The sequence below is a fragment of the Tamandua tetradactyla genome, chromosome 10 (assembly GCF_023851605.1).
Source record: "Tamandua tetradactyla isolate mTamTet1 chromosome 10, mTamTet1.pri, whole genome shotgun sequence".
In the NCBI taxonomy this organism is placed as follows: domain Eukaryota; kingdom Metazoa; phylum Chordata; class Mammalia; order Pilosa; family Myrmecophagidae; genus Tamandua; species Tamandua tetradactyla.
In genome coordinates this window covers 11,625,829-11,652,654 of record NC_135336.1, presented here as the reverse complement: position 1 = coordinate 11,652,654, position 26,826 = coordinate 11,625,829, and the positions used below count along the sequence as shown (strand labels likewise).

The 26,826-nt window shown below is 35.2% G+C and overlaps 1 protein-coding gene across 1 annotated transcript in view; it reads right to left on the bottom strand.

Moving 5' to 3' along the window:
* The window catches only part of LOC143648921 (uncharacterized), a 106,977-nt gene that overhangs the window by 4,095 nt on the left and 76,056 nt on the right, over window positions 1-26,826 (bottom strand). The gene's annotated exons all lie outside the window — the stretch shown is intronic.

Below are 26,826 nucleotides of genomic sequence, written 5' to 3'. Positions count from 1 at the left end.
TAGTTGTGTGCCTTTGGAAAGTCTTTGTAGTTTCCAGATTCTCAATTTATTGATAACTCTCTCACAGTTAAATGCTAACTAACTAAAGTTAAAATCCCAGCACAAAGTAAACCCTTGATACATATTTGCCTCATTCCCACTGATAAATTCCCCATATCTTGTGCATTTCCATATCTACACCTTTATACTTTGATCTTATGCAGTCAGCCAGAATTCAAAATTGGTGTGTTCTGATCTGAGGAATATGTAGTTTAACAAGCTTTCCTGGTAATTCTAATATGTGCATGAATCCCACTCTATTAAAGGAAGAAAACAGGGAAGATAACTGCATGACTCTTAGTTACTCAATACATAGTGTGTGTAACAGAAGAATTAAGAAAAAAAGTAAAGGAAACCAAAATGTCAGCATTCTGTGTCATTTACTACTAAACAATATCACTATACCCAGGGAAAAAAGTACAGATGGAAGTAGAGGCCAAACATTTTATATCACCTGGTTCAATACTGTTATTATAAACTTTAACTTTTTTAACTGCACATTTCATTTGCAATTATAGACATCATTTCAGAAAAAAAACATTATCTTGCTTATGTAAATCCAGAGTACATAAAAGACATCAGAGGTATACTTTCAAAATAATGAAAAAGTGTCTTCAATAGTTGAGGTACAAAATGCTTGTTTTGTAATGTCAGTGTTCATGCCACTGAATAACTTAAGAAAGTCTCTACTTGAATATGATCTTTAGTTCAACAGAAAATATTTGACAGTATATCTTAACTCTAATTGAGTCCAAAATAAACTGAAATGGAAGATTGAAACTACCTTTATGTTTTATTTTTTAATTCTTTGAAAACAATAGAAAGTCATCCTTTGAAGTTAAACATACCTGATAATCCTATCTTTAATAGTTATCTTTGTGGGAGCTGATGGAGTTGGTGAATAGCTTTGAACTGTGAAAGGCCACTATAGCTTGAATATTCTTTCTCTTCTTGGCAAATTATTTTGGTTATGTGGAAAGATAAGTAAAAGTAGGGAAATTGTCTCTTGCTCATGTTCGCCTTACTTTCCCCAGCTGAAAAAATGGAGTAGTTTAACATATCAAACTAGCCACTGCTTATGAAAGTATACGGCAAAATAAGCTTTCATATGAAATTATTTCATGCATTTATTCATTTATTCATCAAATATAAAATATAATGACTATGTGGCAGGCACTTTGAAAAGCACAAAAAGTATAACATGCCATAAGATCACCCTTAAAGAATTTGTGTTCTGATAGGGAAGATGTGCATTGTATTAGTTAAGGTTCTCTAGAGAAACAGAATCAATAGGAGCCACTCATAAATACAAAATTTATAAAAGTGTCTCATGTGACCATGGTAACACAGAGTCCAAAATCCACAGGGCAGGCTGTGAAGCCAACAATTCTGATGGAGGGTCTGGTTGAACTCCACAGGAGAGGCTCGCCAGCCGAAACAGGAAGAGAGCCTGTCTTTTCTGAATCCTCCTCAAAAGGCTTCCAGTGATTAGATTAAGCATCACTCATTGCAGAAGACACTCCCTTTGGCTGATTACAAATGGAATCAGCTGTGGATACAGCTTATATGAGTATGATTTAATTCTATGAAATGTCCTCATTGCAATAGACAGGCCAGCACTTGCCCAACCAGACAAACAGGTACCACCACTTGGCCAAGTTGACACATGATCCTGACCGTGACAAACATGAAAACCAGCAATCTCGGAACAATTTAATAATTACGATAAACACAATATGAACAAAGTATTTTCAAGTGTCATCCAAAATCACACTAAAAACTCAGAGAAGGCTTCTCAGATGATATTTCGACAGAGTTTTAAAGAACTAGTTTATTAAATAAACAAGAGAGAGATTGGCATTACATTTAGAAGGGAAGATCACGAGTGAAGTGTGCGAGATAATCTGCCAGAGTTAAAAAAAAATCGCAATTAGTTCAGTGAAACTAGAACTAAGTAAGTTTCCAGAGTGAAAGGAGATGAGACTAGTGAGGTGGACAGAGGCCAAACCAGGAAAGAGTGTGCTAAACTAAAGGAGTATGGAATTTATCTTGCAGATATTGGAGAATTGTTGAAGGATTTGTAGGCAAGGGACTAAGTAGTCAGGTTTCCATTTGCTACAATCACCCATCTGTCAAGTGGCAGATATATTGTCGGTAAGACATGCAGGACTTGAGAGAGAAGTAAAGGGCAAGTCTGTTAGTCTGTTTAAGAAATGGCAAGGACCATATCTTGCCATCTTACTTGGCAGTGTGTTTAGAGAAGTCAAAAGAAGAGAGGAGAAATAAAAAGGACTTGATGAGCTGGATAGGGAATATGAGGAAAAGCAAGGAGTACAGGATGACTCTTGTATTTTGAATTCTGGTGATTGAGTACTTTTTTTTTTTTTTTTTTTTTTTAATAATACATGAGCAGGCACTGGGAATTGAACCCGGGTCCTCTGGCATTCCAGGCAAGCGTTCTTGCCTGCTGAGCCACCGTGGCCCACCCTGATTGAATACTTTTGTTGAGGTGAGGTAAAAAGGATGAAGATGATGTTTTGTATTAGACCTGCCAACATTGAACTGTAAGGCATGATTCAAGAAGAAATGCCATTAAAGTGTTAGCACACAGGACTGACAGAGATTAGAATTTTGATATGATTATAGAGATATTGGGTTGACATGCATAATGTGATACATAAAGCTCTGGATCTGTATGAGCGCTGCCCTCGGTGTACTGATATAAAGCAGTAAGGTAAGGGATCTCATAAAGGTGACTGAAGAAGACTGGTTAGAGACAGAGAGTCAGAGAAAGACAAAGAAATAGAAAGTCAGAGAGAAAAAGTTGGTGTGAGAGAGAGAGAAGCCACATAGAAGCTAAGGGAGGAGAGTCTATATTTCAAGAACAAAAATTATTTTACCCTCAGAAGGAAGTGCAGCATCCTCTATTATCTCCTAACTGGTCTTTCTGCTTTCATTCTCACCCCCTTACAAAGCCTTCTCAAAGTTTCCAGAAGAACATTTTAAACATGTAGAACATACCATGGGTGCTTTGGTGGCTCAGCAGGCAGAATTCTCACCTGCCATGCTGGAGACCCAGGTTCAATTCCTGGTGCCTGCCAATGCAAAAAATAAATAAAATAAAATAAAAATATATATATATATATATATATATATATATATATAAAACATATTATGGAATGCTATTTTGAAAAATCTTAGGTTATTTCTCATTGCACCTATAGCAAATTCCGAATACCTTTCTGAGGCTTACAAAGCCCTAGATGAGCTGTTTCTGACCTACTATAACAATCTCTTACCATTTCACACTTCATCCCAACTCAAGCCATGTGGGTCTCCTTTCTTAAACACTGCACTGTCTTGTTAACCTCTCAGCCTCTACCATCGCTGTTCCCTCTCCCTGCAACTCTCCAGACTCTTCACATGGCTAAAACATCGTTTCACATGATTTCAGCTTAGATATTAAATTTCAGTGGCGCATTCTTGACCACTCTGCCTTAGCAGCACCGCTCCTACTCACTCCCTAGTTCCACTCTATCACATCCCCGACATTGCCTTCTTGTTATTTGCTTATATAATGTTAGTCTCCCCATTAGAATTTCACCCCTCCAAGGCAGGGATATTGTCTATCTCATTCACTGTTTTATCCCTAGATTTTATTACATTTTCTATTACATAACGTCTGTTCAAGGAATATGGGTTGAATGAATGAATTAAGCTCACCCATACAGCAAATTGATTCATGGGCTCATTCTGCTTTTATATGTCTCATCTGCCATGGGAAAAAGAAATGAGTGTGGGGTAGGAATCTGTCCTCACTCCAAAATGCAATTTTCCAAGAAAACAATTATGCCGTAGGAAGATATGATGATAGTTTAAATTGAAAAAGGAATCTCCCCAAATCCCAAAATGCACTCTCTAATTTTTCACGTTTGACCTATACTCATGAACACATTTGCCATTTCCTGGATAAGGCTTTTAATTTCTCGGTTTTCATTCCCCCTTCAATCTAATCTTTAAAATACTACTCCTGCTTCTTTTGTTGTCTATATCAGCTTGTCTTATGCACCTTCAAAATTAATGTTGTGACCGCTCTGTGATAAACATGTGATTAGAAAGTCCAAATATCTGGCTTGTTCAATACTTTTAAATCTTTCTTGTGATACTGTTTATATGGCACGTGATTAATACAGTTGTTCAATCATCCAATAGATATTCACTTGAAAGGTATTCTTTGGGAGGCACAGAAAAGTTAGGCTCTTCTCTGAAAATGATTGGCATAAAATAGGGGATATAAACATGATTAACCATAAATGTAATTGCCAACAGCATCCCACATAAAGAATCCCAGATGTTGCTGCAGGAGGGATGCCTGAATTCACCTGATTAGCTTGGAAATTAAACAACTGTGTGATGTTTGGTAATTAACTTTGCCTTTCTGGGCCTTGGTTTATTATTTATAAAATAAGGGACTTGAATTATATAAATGCTGATTTAACTTCCCAACGTGTTAAAATCTCTGTGAATTTAGGGGAAATTACAATTTAAACCATAAAATGTTTCCATCTGCCTATTTGTCAAAAATTAAAGAGGTAATAACTCAGTTGGCAAGATTTTTTTTTGAAATGGACTTTCTTATAAATGGCTAGTGGATTTGTAAATTGGCATAATCTATTTGTAAGGCTTAAAACTGTAACTTGGCCATGTAATTCTAATTTTTACAAGGATTTTCTTTACAGTAGAGCTTTTTAAAAGTCAAAACTGCATAAATAGCCAAAATTATGAGAGAGGATTAATAATTTATGATCCATTCCAACTAATACATCTATTTTTGGAAGATGTTTAAAACCCTTACAATGTATCAGCCTCTGGTCCAGTGATGTACATTTATAACCTAATTTAATTCATATCACACATGCATGGGGTAAGCACTATTAGTATAACCACACTGAAGATGAGGTTATGTTTAAACGACTACTTTTATGCCTGGTCGAAAAACAATAGCTTAAGATTTGAACCCAAGCAGCTTAATTCTACAGCCCAAGCTATTAAGCACTGTGTTAAGTATGTTCTACCTTGGCATGAAGGAATATATATACTATGAATTTAAAAGTAAACTGTAGTTGGAAAAATTCAAGGATAATAAGTGAGAATTAAGATAGATGTAATAGCAGTGGAAATGAAAGAAAAGAATGGATAGCCTGTGATATACACGTGCCAGAAATTATGAAGAAGCAATTAATAGAATGTGGAAGGAAATATTATAAATTAAGGTGTTAATTAGTCATAAAATGTTAATAATTATGATAATAATTCAACTACTGTTTATTAAGAACCCACTAAGCTTTAAACTGTTCTAGTCATTTAATACACCATCTTACTAATTAACAGGATTTGATTAGTAGAGATAATTAGATTGAATTTAATTTTAAACTCCTGGGGTTTGAAATGCCCAAGAGACATTCTAACTGCTGAGGTATCTATAGAGAATGCAAATGGTAGTGAATAATGCGAAATGAAGCAGAGAGGAACCTAGGAGGAAGTACCTCCTTCTCAAGAGAATCAGAAGTCTCAGAAAGCACCCAGCTTTAACATTTCTATATATTTGCTTACATATCAGTTTTAAGTATCAGAGTTGCAGAATTTGCATTACCCCCAAAAGACATCACTTTCTTTAGTTTTTGTCTGATCTGACCTTTCTCATGAACCCTTACTCATTAGGTGGTTACACAAAAAACAAAAAAAAACACACACACATTAACTTTAAACCATTCCTATAATTTGAACTTTCTCTATATATTTTTGGTCTTTCGTTATGACAAATTTCAAAGTCATTAAAAAAGTAAAAATAAATAACAACCTCCATTTCCTTATACCATACATTTAATAATTATTAGCCTTTTGCTACATTTGCTTTATCTTTTTTTTTCCTCATTACATACTGTAAAAGTTAATTACAAGCGTATTTTGTATGCATATTTGCATTCAGGGCTTTTCCTCTGTATATCTTTTCTGAAACCATTATACTTTAAAAAGTAATGATATTTTAATACCATTGAACAAGCATGCTCTCTTTTCATTCCCTAACTGTCTCCAATGTATGTTAATATCAGTTTTTCAAACAGGATAAAATCAAAGATGGGACATTGAATTTTGTTGTGTCACTAAAGTCTTTATAATACTAAATAGGTTCCCCTGCCCTCCAACATTTTCGTTTCTATTTGTGCTTTTTAATATCAATGACTCGTTGAGCACATCAGTCTGGTTGTCTCTTGGAATGATCTCACATTTAGGTTGAACCTTTTTGTGAGAGTATTTTGTTGATGATGCTGTGTATTTCATACTGCATTTTGTCAGAAAGCACATGACTTTTGTTAGTCCTAATGCTAGAGATGCTGAGATTGATCACTATGCTAAGAAATTCGTAAAGTTACACTTCCCCTTGCAACCAGATATTCTGTGGGTTGATACTTTATATCCATGTACATATCTAATACTCCAACATTTTATTTAACAGTTCAGTGTTCATTGATGATCCTTGCTTGAATAAATCATTTTATTAGGGTTTCAAGGTCTTAAATCCCTTTTAGATAAATACTCAGTCTTTCGAATATCTCTCCTTTCACACACACATATATGTACTCCCCTGTTCCCCCACAAAATGATATTTAGACGCATTAGATGGCTTAACATATCCTTGAAGCAAAAAAGAATAAAGGGTCTCAAATGCACATATAATCTGCTGGATTCGCTTGACTTGGGGTATTTTTCATAAGAGCTTACAGCTTTATCTGCTGGTGTTGGTTTCTAAAGGCTCTCTGTGGTACAACGTTTGATTATTTTTCTTTCAAAGTAGACTTGGTGCTGCTACCTGTCCGGCAGTCTCATCTGGTCTCTTATTTGGCTGCAGAACTTCCTATATCTTCTGCACTCCCCATCTTGCTCTGGCTTTAGCTGTAGGTACCAAAAGTTTTCCACAGGGTTTCCTCACTTCACTGCACCATGGTCTGTCCCACAGAAGGACAAATGCTACTAAAACAATGATCATCTGTGCTGCAGCTCCCCATGGGAACACGGGAATCTTGGCTCCTTTCCACATAGAGAAAATGAGAGTGGCTTGGGAAATGAGATGACTGATGGTCTTGGCTTGTCTAGAGCTGAGGCGTTTCTCAGAAAGTGAGAATTTCAGTGATAAAGCTGAGTAGTTCTGGGAAACAATACAGTTGGTCACTGTATTAGAAAGTCAAGCAAAAGCTTCACCTCTGCCTAACAGTGCCATGCTGCATGGTAGCTTAGGCTGGAGTGGCTCCCACTGTCATAGGACCGCAGGCACAGTAACCTCCTCTCAGAATCCCCTCTGCATTCCTTTCCCCTCAGTATCTCCAACACATCTCTCTCTCTCCTTGACACCTTGGCCTGCAGATGGAATAGAGGCAAGCATGTCTTATTCCATGCTTTCCTGACTCAATGGAATCCTTTTTCTCTCACAACCTCTGAGGGAGAAGGTATGCGCATTGGTTTTTTTTTTCTCTCTTGCTGTATTCTCAAGGCATTTCTTAGTCCATTAGAGATACAGGCTGGAATTTCCTCCTTCCAGGTTATATTCTGCTGGCTGTGACCTGACAATTAAGCCTTAGTAGAGAAAGGGGTGCAGGGAAAGAGATTAGCTTCTTGAAAGGACAACTTTCAAGTTGGATTGGGAGGCATTTCAAAATGATTTTAACTCAAATATTTATATTTATCCTTATAATAAACAACACAGGTGCTTTAGTATATAAATTTAACAAGGTTTTGAAAATCATGTTATATAAAAGGAGAAAAGACCCCTAGACAATGGCACTGGAAAATTCTGCCCTTGTTATTTTTATTATGTGAGATGCTTGCTAATGGATCAAATAGAATTTGAAAGCATCTAGAGAATACTCTAATAATGATACTGCTGAAATCATTGTAAAACTTTTAATTTTTCATCCAGGCTTCTATGAGCAGTTTTCCTGACACCAATTTATATGGCGGATGCTATGTAGCCAATAAAATTCCCTAATGTTCTTTTAAGCCATATGGCATATGCCTATTTTAAATTACCTCGTGTATGCCTACTGGAAATGGAATTATTTATAATATAAATTTGGTAAGAATGGGACGTAAAGCCAGTTTTTCTAAGTTTCTATTCAGCATTGTTTTCTGTTATAATAGATTACCTATTATACCAAAATTGGATTGAGTGCTTCTGGAAAACAGTGTGCCTTCTGGAAGAGAAGGCACATGGAAAGATAAATAGGTTTTGTTCATCCCTGTCTCTAAACAAGGTGGCAGACAAAGGGATTGGGTTAAGATTATGGTCATAAAATTTAAGAATGCCAAAAAAAGTAAGAAAAATTTTTTCTTGTATGGTGTATGGCAGGATCACATTTCATTATTTTTCCACGTGAATATCCCGCTGTTGCAATACCATTTGTTGAATTTTTGTTTGTTTGCTTGTTTGTTTGTTTGAAAGTGCATGGACCGGGAATTGAACCTGGGTCTCCTGCATGGCAGGCGAGAATTCTCACTGAATTACCCTTGTACTGCCAAGATGAATAATATTTTAATGCACTATTTTAAAAACTAAAAGATGCAAAAAAAATCCATGGCGAACCAAATATTAACTTTTGAAATAAAGACAAAATCAGTATTACTGATTTTCGTTCAGCCTCAGGTTCTAATGTGGTTCTGAATGGCAGTGCCAGGAGAGGGTCCTTCAATGAAGGACCTGTAGGGTAAGAGGGTGGGGAGTTGTGACGAGTTCTTTCAATGCTAGCCTCAACTTCAGTGCCCCCCACCCCTTTCCCTGAGTTCCTTCCCTTTTTCTGCCCACTTATGTGACTGAAGCAACAGTAGAAAGTTCTAGTCCTGTTGGCCTGATCAGGGTCAGTTCTAAGGCGACACTATCCAGAACTCTCAGCCAAGGTGGCCAGGCTTCATCTCACCGCCATCGCAGCTCGGTTGGACTTCCTCCTCTGCCTGATTCTGCTTCCTCTGTTGGACGTGCTTTCTCCACAGGTGTGGATCTTTGACAAATATTCGGCATCTCCAATTCTTATTCAGTATCTGCGTTCAGAGTACCCAACTTGGAACTGAGCTGCAACTCCTAAGGCATTTTTCCTACCTTGGGTTTGATTAAAAATTTGACTTTGCTTGCTCTAGTTTCTCTCCTGAAAATTCTAGAGAGTTGTTATGTGATAGGAGGAAAAGAACGGGCTGTAGATGATCTTTAAGCAAATGACTGCACACATATGCAACTGATACAAATCAAATTATAAATAAAACACAACCCCACTTATACTGTGGTTTCATTATTGAAGATCAGTCCAACTTCATGGTATGATTAAAGTTCTGTGCTCAGAGATGTTAGAGTATTGGTTTCTCATGATGTTCAAATTATACTTTTTGGCTTTATATTTCACTTTTGCTCCATTTATCCATGACCCCATATCAAACTAGCTACATCCTTATCTGATGCACTAGTTCTACAGTGGTCCCAAGGCTTTAGTCAGAAAGTACTAAAAATTCTTTAATAAAAAATTTTTTTTGTCTCAACTACTTCATACAACTTCACTGTTGTATTTCTATTATTCCAACTATTTCTTCTTCTTACTGTTGCACAGATCTGTATAAATTCTGAAAATTCAGGAGATATTTTTCCCTCAAACATAATGTTTAGCTAGCCAAGAAGCATCACTGTTCTTATGAGTGCATTAAAAAGTGTGACATAAGCTTTTGAGGAAATTAAAATGTTTTCTCCAAGGGTTGAAGCAGAAAATAATATAGTTTGGGTTGAATATTACCAGAAAGTTTTTCTCCCATTCTCCTATGATGTAAAATACTTTTCATCTACGATTTGTTTTCTTTCTTTTTTTTTTTAAAGGAAATTCTCCATTCTCCATTATAACTTCCAGTCTCAGTGCAGTTTACTTTTATTGTTTTGTACTCATGTCATGTAAATTGTATCTGTATCTAGGTAAAACACTTTTTGCCAACCAAAATGGCAAAGATCACTGGTCTGGTATTCAGGAAACTTTGGTTTTAGTATTGATCCTACTACAAACTTATTTGATAATGACTGGCTACTTGACTTTTCTGAATTTCAATACTTCCCTTTGGTAAATGGAGACATTTGCTGAAACATTGTTGAGACTTTCATTATCAAAGTTACAAAGTTGAATTGAAACTTTGGGTGCATTCAGAGATCTCTTTGGCAAATTGCATATGTAGTCTTACTAGGTTAGCAGGATTGATAGACATGTGTGAGAGCTATGGAATGAAATATAGATATGATTTCTGGAATTTTCTATTTAATAATTAGAAGACTTTAAACATACTGTACAACCTCTCAGATTCTTAGTTCCTTCATCTGTGAATGGAAATAATGATGATTGACTTTCATGGGCTTTGTGACTCACTGAGACAAAAAAACCGAAAATAAAAGAAAATAAGATATAGTTAATTTGTAATTATTAGCAATTATTTTCACTGAAGAATTTACAATATCTATCATACCACTTTCTCTTGTAAGTTAACATTTTTCCTTGATTGTTTCATTTCTGAAATTATACATAAGTGTTAATTTACACAGTTTTGCAATATGTAAGGCATTTTAAGAAGAAAGCATGATGCAAATAAAGGACATTGTAATTCACTGTGCCAATATATAAATGTTCAAAGCTCCCAGACACATTCATCTTGCAAGAAGCTTTAACTTCAAAATCTACATGAACCCAATAAATGCATGCTTAATAAACACTGAAAATTTATAACTTTTCATTTTTCTGTTAAAAGTAAAAACAAGAAGTTAATGTAACACAAATTTGATGAGATCATTATAAGAATTTAGAATTCAAATTCTCAGTTATTATCCGCTTCCTGCAAATTAAATGTAGAAAATTATAACTAGGTTCTTGACATTTAAAGTCAAAGTCTTGTCTACATATATTTGGGGTGTACATATATATATATGTATATGTGCGTGTCCTTATTCTTATATTAGCTTCTTATATTGCATATGACATGAAAGAACATGTTCATGTATATTTTTAATTCCCATAATTATCTTGTGAGAAGTAAAACCAGCGATTACTAGTCCTTTATAATAAATGAGAAAATAGAGAGTTTAATTCACTTGCCTAAAGTCACACAAAGGAGTCTATCCTATTTTCGTTTTGCTGTTGGACATAAATAGAGCATGTAAGGGATATCATGATTGTTTCAAGTTGATTGGAGTAGGGATTTGAGGTATAGGTTGGGGAAGGTTAAAAGAGTACTTGAATTCAGTGCTAAGAAACACGGGTACTTTATGGATAGAATTGGAAGACCCACTGAAGTTCATTAAACTACAGATTCTACTACTCAGAACTATACAATGAGAAAGTTAATCTGGTGAAAACAGGATTGTATGAGAGAAACAGGAAATGAGGCAGACATAACTGGCAACTGGAATAGTCAGAAAAAGAAGTAATAAACAATACATTTAAAGAAGCAATAGAAATCTAGAAATGCCTAGGGAGTCCAAAGGAATTGGGGAAATTGGGATTGTAGAGATTAGGGAGGAGACAGCATTAACTTCTCTTCTTTGCAGGGGTCAAAGAGATGTAGGTATATGAATCTGCTTAGTAACTGGGGTTTGTGGTTTAATCAGACTGTAGCAAATCAGTTTCTTTTACTTGAATTAAATAATCTCACTCATTAGATTGTGGGATAATCATAGCCTTCCTCGGTGTGGGCTGCCTTGGTAACCAGGCAGGGAGGAGCAGGGAATGCCAAGAACACATGCTTTATGGGCAATCGGTTTCTGAAAAAGAAGGGAAGGAGGAACTGAAATAAACATGCTTGATTCCTTTTTCCATATTTGCTAATCAGAAAATCACTCCTCTTTCTGTGAGGAATGGAGAATAAGGGACAAAAAAAGAGAAAGAGTGGACCAAGAGATTGTTCTAGTGACGTTCCTACATGTGGAAACATGACTTGGGAAAAATGAAAGACCCTAATAAAAATCATCACTGAGAGGCTTCTATTTAACTTTTGTCTGAAAGAATAGTCAGGGATAATTTCAGCCTAAAGCAAGCTTTCTCAAGCTCATGCTAATGGCAATTTTGGTCAGATAACTCTTTGTTATAGAGGGCTGTCCTGTTCATTGTAGGATGTTGAGCAACATCTTTGATCTCTACCTACTAGATGTCAATATCAATCTCTTCTTTCCGCCACCACTTTTTTCTTTTATTTTTTATTTTTGCATGGGCAGGCACTGGGAATCGAACCCAGGTCTCCCGCATGGCAAGTGAGAATTCTTCCACTGAGTCTCCATTGCACCGCCCTCCCCCACCACTTTGACAGCCAAAAATTTCTCCACACATTCCCAGATTTCCCCTGAGGAGGAAAATCACCCTCCTCCATATGGCCCCTTGGTCATCTAACCACTTTCGACACAACCTCCTTATCACTTTTTTCGCTCATGGATCTGATGTCTGTTTTCATCTTTCTAAATTAATTATGAATTAATCTTCACATAGGTATTGCCTCATCCTTTAAAAAATTTAATTCAAAAACCATGTCCGTCATTCTTGAGGAAATATAATTTACATCGGACCCGACATTTTGGAAAAGAAAGTGGGGAGAGTGCTACTGGGAATTCATTATAAAATATTTTCCTGTTTTGGAAAGATATTCTACAGTTTTAAAAATGTTTTTAAAGCCTTCTTGTCAGGGATAAGAGAAAATACTTATTATTCAAGGCAGTTGATAAAAAAAAAAGCATCTGGGTGCCACTATGATTAATAATACCCCTGTCATTATTGCCATTCATTCATTCACAGGCACCAGATTGTGTGTTCTTTAAAGATGTCATTTAAGCATTGAGTCATATTTATCTCAATTTGGAACAGAAGGGAATGGCATTGTAGGAGATATGAAATACAAAATAAATAAAACAAAGAACACTAATACAATAAAATAGCCATACATGTTTCAACAATTTCCCACAATTTGAGTTAGTACTACCAGCATTGGAATTAAACTAGCAAGACTTGCCTATTTTATCTTGAAAAAGTCATTCCCTCTTTGTAGGACTAATGAAATTCGTGAGAGCCAAAGCAATGCTGTAGAGTGTTGTGTAGTTGGTTAGATGGGTTGGACTTTTTGCTGATTCATGTCTGTTCTGAAGGCATAAATAGCTCTTTGTTACTTGGAATCTAATATTAGACTCCTTTACTTTGTTAGACTTTGGGCTTTGACTTCTGTCCTTCTCACTTCAAAAGTCAGTCTCTCATAAGTTAGATAAATTCCTTCAGTTCAAAAGCAGCTTCTAGAATCAGCCTACCGCTCTTCTCTTAGATTCTAGCCTGATAATTGTATTCTGAATTTTTAACTTTTTATGAATTTCCCAAAACTTTTTGTTGTTTTTAATGACTGGCTGATTGCAACTGTCAGAAACAGGAAATCTAATTCATCCAATATAAATAACTGGAAAAGTAAATGGTCATAGAACAATAAAAATCACTGTAATGCAACTACCTTGAATGTTTTGACTACATATTTTCTGTTTTTTAACTGAGAATATTAAAGTATTCATATCTTTATCATACTGAATATATAATTTTATATGAAATTTCTTATTATTTAGCTATTTTGTAAAATATTTCATTAATACAAATGATTATAACATAGGTGAAAGATATAAAAAATAATAATGAAATAAATAACCTGCACCCATAGTTCAGCTTAAATCAAAGATTATAAATTCCTTTTTAAACTCTGTATGTAACAATTATCTTGAATTTTGTGTTCATAACTCCCCTGCTTTCTTGCATTATGTTTATATTTCATTTTACCATGTGTTTATCATAAACATTTTTATGAACATACATTAATGATGGAATATTTAAAAAATTGTATATAGCAGAATTTACTTACTATTTTTCTAATATTAGCATTTAGTTTGGTTTCACTTTTTAAATAAATAATACTGTGTAATTCATCTCTCTATATGCCTTTCACCATCTTTTTGAACAAATGGAATGTAAGTCTAGAAATTAAGAAGCTGAATATGTATTTATTTCAAGATTTTTGATACAAATACAATTGTGCTAAATTCACTTTTTGGAAATGCTTTAATTGATTTGATGCAAAGGGTAGGGGAAATTTTAATCTGACCGCATGAGTTAAAAGCCTCAATTTACCTCTAGCTGTGTGCTTAATTTCTTTGTGCCTCATTTTTATTTAAAGTGACACTGCTTCATAGGAATGTTGTGAATATTTAATGAAAGAATATAAGTAATATAAATGTGTTTAATACACAATATTTAGTACAATACCTGCCTGGTAAACTCATATTGTAACAATATGAATGTGCTCTAGTTAATAACAAACGTTTGTGAACATTAATATATATACTTTATGAAGTGTTTGCTAATTTCCTAAATATAAATTATATTCTTATTTCAATTTTCATTGCCTGACTGCTAATTGTTTTCACATATATATTAACAAGCCTTTTTTTTTTAACATTTTATGCCAAAGAACATGTCTTTTACTTCATATAAAGAGGTACTTATATTCCTAAGAATTTGTATTAACTCCCTAATTACCAAGCAATTTAACCTTTTTATACAATAAATTTGAAATTGTAGCTCTCATTTTACAATTCACAGTTTCGTATTTTGTTTTATGTTGGAGGTTTTCAAAAAAAATTGCGTAACAGAATATTTGAATCAAAACGGCAGTGATTTTTCCCATTCAATTTATGCTTAGAATCTGGGAAAAACCAATCTATATTTTCTTTTGGTTAAGCACTTTTATTTTGAAAGTTAACTCAAATGCCCCAGAGAAGTAATTTGATCTAAGTAGCATCTTATTTAGCTCCCTTATTAATCCAAGAACGTCTCAGCAAAATTTCTAGGGTTTTAAAGAAAAGAAAAGTGTTCTTGAAAAATAATGATATGTCTTACTTTCCAGTAGCTATACATCTTATTTATTTATCTTATCACATAAACCAGAATTTCTCAAACAATGCCAGATTCCAGGATTTTGCCATCTTTTTCCGAGCTTCAGGGGCATGCCACCAGTCTTTCTCTGTTAAGTGTCATAGTGGCTACTGGTTTTCAGAATGACAAGATTTTTTTATCACATGAAGAAACTATCCTTCTATTTTCAGTTTACTAAGCATTTTAATGAGTAATGACTGTTAAATTTTATTGAATTTCTTTATAGCATTGCTGGATGTAGCATCTTGGAGGAGTGATCTGGGACAATGCACTATTATGGTAAATTACTGAGAAATACATACAAACATTCCTGTTAGATGCACATTCTATATTATCTTGAACTTTGAACTGAATGTCCTGTTTGGTTCAGTCATGGTCTTTCTCTCACCAAGCTAAGTTCTTGCCATGATTTTTTTCTATAAAACAATATTAAAAAGGGAGGTGAAAAGAAGTTTGACTAAAAAGTATCAGTGGGAAAGAGAGTTCAAATAGAGTCTACAGGCTACTTTGGGGATTGCTCTTACATAAGCTTCAGTTTAGACCTTGCTACCTATCATAACCTGCTAACTCCCAATCAGGACCATTCCAACCAATCCTAAAGAACATCTAGGGCAATATGTAAGATTCTACAAAGGTTCCATGCACTAGAGTAACTTTCCAGAAACCTACAACCTTCAGATGGGTCTTTGGTCCAGATAAGTCCTGAAACCTAGAGGGTCCAGCCTCTCCAGACATCAGATAAAAACAACAACAAGAACAACAAAAATCCAATATAAAGGAAATGATGATGATGTCCATAATTAACACTTAAAGAATGTTTGCTAAATACCACCTATTGTGCTAAACTTATGACTGCTCTATTTTGTTTAATCTTCTTAATAAATGAGGAAACAGTGACACAGAAGGGTTAAGAAATATCAAAAACAGGTGTCTTATAAACTGAGTTGGGATGTAAGAGCAGACAATTGGTACTAGGACTCAATCCTCTGACTTCACTTCTCAGGATGCTTAGCTTCTGTAATTCTTCCAATCAATGATCCATTTTACCGGATGTCTCAAGACACGATGTGCAACCTGAAGTATGTTTCTATGGTTGGCAGTATTTTGGATTAGTTTTAATTGCCACTGGAATTTTGGAAGAGAATGATAATGGGACAAAAAGGGAAACATAGATAAGTGAGATGGTCTGATTAGTTCACTAAAGAATTCTTGTGATCATAGAAAACTGCAGCCTCTTTCACAGTTAATGAAGCTCCATCCTAGAATTATGGGAATTATAGAGTCAATAAGTATACTTTTATACTTTGTTGATGCTGTTCACATTAGCTTCCATCAGAAGCTATAGCATATGGTTAGTAGTTTATGACTGTGTCTCTAAACTTTTTCTCATAATTGATATAGTTAGGGTAAAGTCTTCAAGGATTTTGGCATATGTTTGCTTCCATATAGAGTTTATAGGTCTGTTGCTATTTTCTTTCTTTTCATATGCATTGTGAGAGGATCAAGGGAAGAATTCTACCAAATTCCCCTGCCACATAACCTAGAAATCTCTAGGAAACTAGTTTGATATTTACCTATAAAATAACTTTGGATTTGTTGAGTGTAAATCAAGGAGTAGTTGGACAAATGTGATTATTTTGTGACAGTATTAAAAAATCAGTTAAGGCAAATATCCCTCCAATACAATGTCCAAAAATCAGGGATGATTGAAGATTAATTTTTCCTGTAGAATAATTCTGGTTTTCCTGCTATCAGGTGAACCCACACTTATTATAGAAAATTGACTTAAAAAGATTATAGTTGATTTATGGTCGTGAAAATATTAACATATCTCCAATGATTAAGGTGATGTAACCTGAAAATTGAACTTAACTGAAATATTTGAGTTCAGTTAATTTAAGCTCAATTAATTTTCTCTTCCCTGGAGAAAATGGACATAGGCAATCTTGAAAAGAGGTATAAACTAACGAGTCAGTGAGGTTAAAGACCAAGCATTAGTTTTTTCATGTAGATGAATAGCAGCATCAATCAAGCAAGGCAACTTCTTCTAGCCAAAAAGGAGAAGCAGTAAGCAGATTTGCATTTGTACCTGAAACATTCACAAAGAACACACAAATAGGAAACAACAGTTTTCCAGACACTGACAGTCATACAGTAAAGGAGAGAGAAAAACAAGAGAGTCTTTTGATTTTTCCCATCCCAGTACTTTGAGAAAATTTCCAAGATGCAGCACAGGGAAAGAAATCCAGGCAAAGTTCATAGAATATGTGAGTTTAAAAGCTGAGAGTCCTTGGAGAACTAGAGTGTTCAGGGTTGAGTAAGGGAGAAGGATGGAGCATACGGAGACAGATCTTTGAGATCTGAAAAGGTTCCCCTTCAAGAATTCAGAAGAGTATTGGTCACCTCATGTATGTTAGAAAACTTGCTGAGGCTGGGCCTGGGGAACAGTGCCCAAGCTCAAACTGGTCCAAGACTAGTACCTGGTCTCATCAGCCAGACTGAGAAAACTTGGAAGTATTTTAGATTAACAAGGATTAATGAATATGAAAATCAAATGTAATATATGGCCTTTTATTGGGTCCTTGTTTGAACAAACCAGCTGTAAAATGCTCACTGGGGCATTGAGTATAGTACCCGGGAATGTCTTGTCCAGTAGTGGACAGTACATAACTCTAGACCGAGCACTGCTCAGTAACCAACTAATATATCGAAAGAACAAGACCCTAAAGGATTGAACTGTTTCCACATAACTACACCTCAGAACAAAGCTTAAGAATATTTATAGGAACACAAAAATATCTAACACATAAGTTAAAACTCACAATGTCTGACACCTAATAAAAATTATCAGGCATTTAGAGAAGTATAATCCATATTAAAGATAAAAAGAATCAATAGAAAATGACACAGGACTGACACAGGTATTAGAATTAACTGTAAAGGAAATTAACAAACTCTTTATCAAAGGATATAAGCAGATGGCAAATATGTTCATGAAAAGATGCTCAACATCATTCATTATTAGGAAAATGCAAATCAAAACTGCAATAAGATACTACCACACACTCATTGGAAACTTACTGACCACACAAAATGTGAGTGAGGATGGAGAAGAATTGGTATTCTTATACACTGTGGTGGGAATGCAAAGTGGTATAAATATTTTGGAAAACAATTTGGCAGTTTCTTAAAAATTTAAATATACTCTTATCCTATAATCCAGTCATTTGACTTCTATTAATAGATAATAAGATTTTTTTCCAGTTTGAGGCTATTACAAATAAGGTTGCTATGAACATTTGAATAGGCATATCTTTTTATCTCTCTTTAATTAAGCAGTCTCTACAGGGCAGGGGACTTTTCTGTCTTGTTTACTACTCCAACTTGGTGTCTTGACATTGTATGAGTTCGTATATTTGTCAACTAAAATATATGAGTTCCTAGGTAACTTGTCTATCAACAGGTAAATGGATAAGGAAATTATGTATATCAATACCATGGAATATTACTCAGCAATAAAAAGAAACATACTTTTGATACATGCAACACCATGGATGAATCCAAAATAAATACACTTAATAAAAGTAGCCAAACAATAAAGAGTACATGATTCTATTCATATAGAACTCTAGGAAATATAAACCAATCTATACTGACAGAATGCAGATAAATACTTACCCGGGGCATTGTAGAATTAGGAGAAAGGAAAGGGAGAAGTCAGAAAGGGTCTTGAGGGACTCTTTGAGTATGATATATATATATATATATATATATATATATATATATATATATATATCTTGACTGTGGTGATGATTTTGCAAGTATGTACATACATCAAACCATATAAAATTGTATAATGTATTGTGTGTCAGTTATATCTCAATACAGCTGTTTAGCTTTTTCACTCCCCACCCCCAAGAAAAAATACTGTGATATTGGTCAGATCTTACAATCTTATTCTAGAAACAAGAATGCATTAGACATATACACCTATTTGTTTTTACAATTTCCTGCTTATTGTTGCCTCCTTTAGTGCTTGTCCTTTAAATATTCGTCCCTCTTAGAATTCTCTCTCCTTGGTTCTCTTATATTTTTGCACTATATGCCCTCCCTGCATAATTCCTAAACCTGTAATGTCTTCAATCTACCTTTTTTTGATGCTTTCAAGTCTATTTCTAATTCAGATACATTTCCTTACGTGCTGATCTCAACATCCAAAACTATATCATATTGGAAATAATCACTTAAATGCCCACAAGCACCTCATACTCAACATGTCTAAAGAAAACTATCAGTAAAATCATTAAACACAAGAAAATAAAATATCACCTTTCCAAGTGTTCTTTATGTGAATTAAACAACAATCACTTATGATATGTTTTCCTCTAATTTGTAACTTAATTATATTCAAAAATTTTTACCTAGCTTTCAGTGTACAGGAAATATAAGTAACAGCAGAAGAAAATAAATGAGGAAACAATCAGACATTTTAGAGATAATTGACCCACTTTCCTCAGCAAGTCAATATCATCCAAGAAAAACATCAGAAAGATTGAAAGTATCCTAGATTAACAAGGACTAATGAAATATGAAAGTCAAATTCAATATATGGCCATTTTTAGGGCCCTTGTTTGAGCAGACCAGTTGTAAAGTGCTCTTTGGGAACAATTAGGGTAATTTTAATACAGGATATTAGATGTTTGGGGAAAGTTTTAATTTTTCAGAAGTGAAAATGGCATTGTCCTTAAGAAAGACATGGGTGATTTTGATACATATTAAAATTTGAGAGATATGTAAGAAATTTTTAAGAAATATGTAAGTTAGGATTTCTGCTAATTTTTCTTGGCTAGCCTTACCCAGCTGTGCCATTTATGATTCTAGGACCCAGTTTCTTCAGAAGAGACTTCAGCCAATTGCTCTTTGCTGTAGTCATGACAGAGTCAAGTCATGGAAATACTATCACAGTCAAAATCAATTTTACTGGATCAGAAATCATTGAAACCAGTAACTGGTAGGAGGACTTCGGTGGTAATTCTCAAAAATTTCTGGAAGCTGAGTGTTCCAGAGTTAAATTTTAAGAGTTAAAATCTCCTGGGGACCTATTTTGGTAGGGTGCATTTTCATGGGAAAACCACGAGTTTCTTTTGTTTTTGTAAGTTTTATTGCGGTACAATGCACATACCATACAATTCACTCATCTAAAGTGTACAATTAGAGATTTTTAGAATAAACACAGAGTTATACTGAAACCAATTTTAGAACACCCAAAAAGAAAGCCTGTACCCAATAGAAGCGCTCCCTATTTCACCTCAGGCACTCTGTCCCACTCCCTCAGCCCTAGGCAACCATCTACTTTGTTTCTGTGTGGATTTTCCTTTGTGAACACTTCCAGAATATGGATATTTAAATGGCATTGTACAATATGTGGTACTTTGTGACTGGCCTTTTGCGCATAACTTGTTTTCAAAGCTCATCCATGTTTTAGCATGTATCAGTAATTCACTACTTTTTCAAAACACTTTTTTCATTGTAAAATATAATATATATACAAAGCAAAAAAAAATAGTAATTTTCAAAGCACGCTTTAACAAGTATTTATAGGACAGATCCTAGAGTTTGTCATGGGCTACCATTCCACCATTTCAGATTTTTACTTCTAGCTGCTCCAAAACACTGGAGGCTAGAAGGAATAATTATATAGTGATTCAGCAGCCATACTAATTTGTAAAATCTCACTTTTTCTGTTATACCTCCTACTTCTCCTTTAATCCTTCACCCAATCTATATGGCTCTTTGGGCAATGCCCATTCTGACCTATTCATGATGAGAAGGATGCCAGCACTAAAGGATAGGTGGATAAAATTAATTGATAATCTCGGAAAGGCTGGTCCCTCTAAGTTTCAGGATTTATCTCACCTAGGAAACTTCCAGGAATTATGTTCCAGGAACAGAAAACTAGTGCATGAAACCTTTATGGAGTCTCAGTTCAAGCCCTAAGTATTCTTAAGTGGCACCAGGAGTGATATTGATAAGGGTTTAGAAAACCATTAGCACTATGAAACTGAAACTTTCATATGAGTAACTTCCAGAGTAGTCTCTTGATTCTATTTGATCTCTCTCAGTCACTGATGCCTTATTTTATTACGCATCTTTTCTCCTTTCTGGCCCAGAAGGCACCATCAATTCACAGTATCAGGGCCAGACTCATCACAAGGAGTCATCCCTCATATTGCCAGGGAAATTTTTATCCCTGAGCATCATGCTCCACATAGGCGGGAGGGTAATGATTTCAGTTGCAGAGTTGAGCTTAGAGAGAGAACGGCCACATCTGAGCAAGAAAAGAGGTGTTTCTTGGAAGCAACTATTAGACTTCATTATAGGTAATCTTAGCGTCTCCACTACAAAAATAAGCTTCATAAGGGCAAGTCTCAAGGGCTTTGCCTATGTTTTTGGGCATCCCCAGTGGTCGAGAGGGTACCCAGGGTTTCCCAGATGGGAAAGTTTAATATTTAAACTATCAAACTATATAAAAATTATATATATATATATATATATATATATTTCCTCTTTGGTTGCTCAAGGGACTCTACTAGTACTCTTTAATTATCAGCCTGCCATAATCTGGGATGTATCCTGTATTAAGCTATACAGAATTACAAGGCCTCATCACCATTCTGGACTCCAGGACTTTGGGTTTAAATGAGCCACCCAGATAGGTTGAGTTAGATGGTTTGTTACAGAAAACATAGGCTCTAGACATAATAAAACTCTCTGCCTCTAGTCCCATACAGTAGGTGAAGGTCTGGAGTACATACACCATCATCTTTGACCCTGCATTCTAATTTACCTTAGACCCAGCCAGGTTGGCTTCGTTTTAAACTCTAATTGATGTCTGATCTCTTTTTCAATTACTTTAATTGCTATTGTTTATAGCTATACTAAATTTTAGGACAGCAGCATTTCATTTCTGGGTCTTATGTGTCACAGAGTTACTCAAAGTTCCAGGGATATACCAGCTAATATACATATGGCTCAGTGTCTCTGAATCCAGCAATACATTTACAACTTCACACTAAATTTGACTGCTATAAGGGCTTACAATATAGGTTTCCATTTTCTTATATTTTCTAAGAGAGACTTTAGCATATTTGTTCTTGTGTTTCTGGCTTATTTTGCACAACACATTGTCCCCAACATTCAATCAGTTCATTATGTGCGTCTCCTTTTTGTAGCTGTACCATATTCCATCATATAAATATATTATAGTTCACCATTCTGCTACTCAGACATTGAACCCTTCTGCTTCCTCCATCTATTGGACATCATGATTAGCATCCAAAATAACAAACCATGCTTTACAGCATCCTCTCTCAGCAATCAGCATCACTCTCAATTTTAGATAATTTTCATTGGCCCATATTGGCAAAGAACTGGTAAACACAACATCATCAATTATCAAATCAAAACCACCCCAATCACTTGTCCCTGCCTGTCCCCAATTAGTTGCCCCTGGTAGTGCTGTGGTACTGTTGATGGGTTCCTGTTAACTATTAGCCATAGCATGCATTTTTAGTTTTCTCCCTGTATTCTTCTACCAGTATTTGGTTAAGAATTTTTGCATCTATGTTCATTAGGGAGATTGGCCTGTAGTTTTTCTTTCTTGTAGCATCTTTATCCAGTTTTGGTATTAGAGTGATGTTAACTTCATAAAATGAATTAGGTAGCATTCCTTTTTCCTCAATTTTTTGGAACGGTTTGAGCAGAATTGGTGTTAGCTCTTTTTGGAATGTTTGATAAAATCCCCTGGAAAGTTATCTGGTCCTGAGTTTTTTTTGTGGCAAGATTTTGGTAAGTGTTTGAATCTCATTTCTCTTAATTGGTTTGTTGAGAACTTCTATTTCCTCTCAAGTCAATATCGGAAGTTCATGTGCTTCCAGGAATTTGTCCATTTCATATAAGTTGTCTAGTTTGTTGGCATATAATTGTTCATAATATTCTCTTACGACTTTTTAAATTTCATAAGGATCTTTGGTAACTACTCTCTTTTCACTTCTGAATTTGTTTATTTGTGCCCTCTCTCTCAACTTTTCTTTCTAAGCCTAGCTAGGGGTCCATGAATTTTATTGATTTTCTCAAAGAATTAACTTTTGGTGTTATCGATTCTTTCTATTGTTTTATTGTTGTCCAATTCGTTTATTTCTGTTTTAATCTTTTTTATTTCTCTTCTTTTACTTGCTTTGGGGTTATTTTCTGTTATTTTCCTAAATTCTCCAGGTGAGCAGTTAAGTCTTCAAGTTTTGCTCATTCTTATTTTCTAATATAGGCATTTAGTGCAATAAATTTCCCTTTCAGGATTGCCTTTGCTGCATCCTATAAGGTTTGATATGTTGCATTCTCATTATCATCCGTCTCAAGATATTTACTGATTTCTTTAGCAATTTCTCCTTTGACTCACTGATTATTTGGAGTGTGTTGTTTAATTTCCATTTGTGAAAGCACTGGTTCTTTGGTTATTATTAATGTCCAGCTTCATTTTGTTGTGGTCAAAGAAAGTGCTTTAGAATAATTGAAACTGGATAATTTGAATCTCATTAAATTTATAAAGACACATTTTGTGTTCCAGCATATGATCTATCATGGAGAATGTTCATGTGTGCTAGAGAAGAATGTATATTCTGGTGTTTTACGGTATAATGACCTATATATGTTTGTTAAGTCTAATTCATTTATCAAATTAAGTTCTGTATTTCCTTGTTGATCTTCTGTCTCATTGTTCTATCTATAGAGGAGAGTGGTTTATTGAGGTCTCCCACTATAATTGTTGAAACTTCTGTCACTCCCTTCAGTTTTGCCAGTGTCTGTCTCATATACTTTGGAGCTCCTTGGTTGGGAGCATAAACATTTACGATTCTTATTTTTTCATGGTGACTTGCCCTTTTTTATTAATATATAGTGTCCTTCTTTGTCTCTTATGATGTCTTTACATTTAAAACCTATTTTTTTTCTGATATTAGTACAGCTACTCTTGCTTTCTTTAGTTTATAGCTTGCATAGATCTTTTTCCATCCTTTCACTTTCAATCTGATTTTTTCCTTGTGTCTTCCAAGATGTGTCTCTTGGAAACAGGATATAGATGGGTTATATTTTTTAATCCATACTGCCAGTCTGTATATTTTAATCAGTAAATTCAGTCCACTGATATTTGAAGTAATTAGTGTAAAAGCATTCTTGAATCTACCATTTTCTTTTTTCTTTGTCAGATCTATCTATTCTTCTCCTTTTCTATACTTTATACTTCAAATTACTTTTACTGGTATTCTTCAATTCTGTGCCCTCCCCCAGACCTCCATCTCTTGTCTTTTTTTTTTCAGCTTATAGGACTCCCTTTAGTATTTCTTGTAGGGTAAGCTTCTTGTTGTGTAGTTCTCTCAATCTTTGTCTTTGAAGGTTTTAATCTTTCCCTCAATTTTGAAGGATAACTTGACTGGATAAAGAATTGGCTGAAAGCCTTTCTCATTCAGGTCCTTAAATATATCATACCATTACCTTCTTTCTTCCATAGTGCTTGTTGAGCAGTCTGAAGTCAGTCTTACGTTTTCCCTTGTATGTAGTAGATCACTTTTCTTGTGCTGCTTTCGGAACTTTCAATTTGATTTTTTGGAGTAAGCCTATTTGGATTTGTTCTATTTGAAGTTCATTGACTTGAATATTTATGTCTTTTATAAGGGTTGAGAAGTTTCCCCCCCAATTATATCTTCAACTAACTTTCCTAGCCCTTTACTCTCCCCTTTTCCTTCTTGGACCTCAATGATTCTTATATTTGTGCACCTCTTGTCTATCACTTCCCTAAAATTCAATTCCATTTTTCTTACCATTTTTTCTTTTGTGCTCTTTAGTTCAATTGTTCTGTCATTTAGCTCACTTATTCTTCTTTCTGCTTCTTCAAATCTGCTATCATATGTGTTGGTTTATTTCTAATTTTGTCTATTATAGCTTTCATTTCTGTAAGATCAGCCATTTTTCTATTTAATCTTTCTAATCATTTTTTATGCTCTTCTAGTGTCTTCTTGATATCCTTTATTTCTTTATAAATATCCTTGAGGAGTTCCATATTCTGTTTCCCCTCTTGAGTTTTGATTTGGTCCTTTGGCTGGGTCATTTCTGCTTTGATTTGCATGTGCTTTGTGATTTTCTGTTCTTCTCAGGGCATTTCATTATCTTAATAAGGTTATTTTGCAAGTTAATTTTCTTCACTCTTCTAAAATTTTGTATTTATGTGGGTTTTGCTTTGAAGGTTTCTTTTTGCACTTGGTTTGTCAGTTTTTCCACCAAACCAAGGTCCAGATCTCACGTAGTGGATAAAATTCAACTTGAGGATCTTTTAGAAGCAAGGCTTGAGTGCCTGGCTACTTCAGTGGTAGAATGGCCACCTACCATATGGGAGATCTGGCCTCAACTCCCACATACACCCAAATAAAAGAAAAATAAAATAAGAATGTAATAAAAATATGGAACAACAACAACAAAACACCCCATCAGTAGTAGGCTACAAAGTCAGAAGGAGACATCCCAAAATATACTGGAAATGAACTCATACTGGTGCCCATCAAAGGGAGAGAATAGTTAAGAAGAAAGGAAAAAAGAAAAAAGTATTAATAAAAAATAAATAAATAAATAAAATAAAGTAGAATAATAAAATATATAAGAAATTTAAAATATGGAATCAAAAATAAAAATGTAAATATATAAAACATATATAAATAAAAACTAAAATACTGATAAACTATATACATAGCAAATATATTTTGAAAAAAGGAAAATGAAAAAAATATATTAGGAAAAAAATTAAAACCTAGGTAGATAGTTGGCCTGACTGAACATACCCCTCCTCACCAGCAGATGGCGATGCAAGGCACCTCCTCTCTCACATCTGCCAGCTCTTGGACTGCAGCAGCTGGAAGACCGGATGCATGGGATGAGGACGCTGCTCCCAGCCTGCAGCAGCCAGATGGCAGGTCCCCTTGGCGTGACCTGGGAGCTGACTAGTGGCTGGGGGATCTGCTGACCGCATTGCCCAGCTCTTCCCATGGAGCCAGCTCTGCGGGCACCCAGCTGGGTGATTCCTCCCGGTGCCTGGAGTCCGGGTTCCCCACAGCGGAAGATCGGGTCCACCTCTGGGATTCCCATGGGCTCTGTTGACTGTGGCGCTGCACCGGGAGGTTTCCCCAGCCAACAGCTGGGCAGACTGGAGTGGAGGGATGATCATTTCCCTCCCATCACACCTCATGCCTTAGTCCATCGCCAGTGGCAAGCACAGTCGATGGACCCGCTACGCTCTTGCTATCTGTATCTCCCCACCTCTCTCTTCTCCCAAACTGCCTGGAGACCTCTTGTTACTCACACTCCAGGACCACAGTCTCGGTCATTTTCTCTCTGTCCCTATCCTGTACCATGGAGCAGCAATGAGTTTAATCTATTCTGCTCTGCCATCTTCCCAGAAGTCTCATTAATTTTTATTGCCAAATAATACTGTAGCATGCAAATATATCACAGAAATTTGACCTTTTGTAATTTACTAACCCAAACTCTTCCAGCCAAATGATGGCACCTGTGTGAATTAGTGACTGGATCCAATGACCATGGGCTGGGCCCTTGGTCCAGGTAAAGAAAATAAGGAGGTAAAGAAAATAAGTTATTTAGTAACAAAGAATTTTAAAGACTCTTGTGAGAAATTGAAAATGTGACCTAGGAGATGTCCCTAATGAGGTATTAC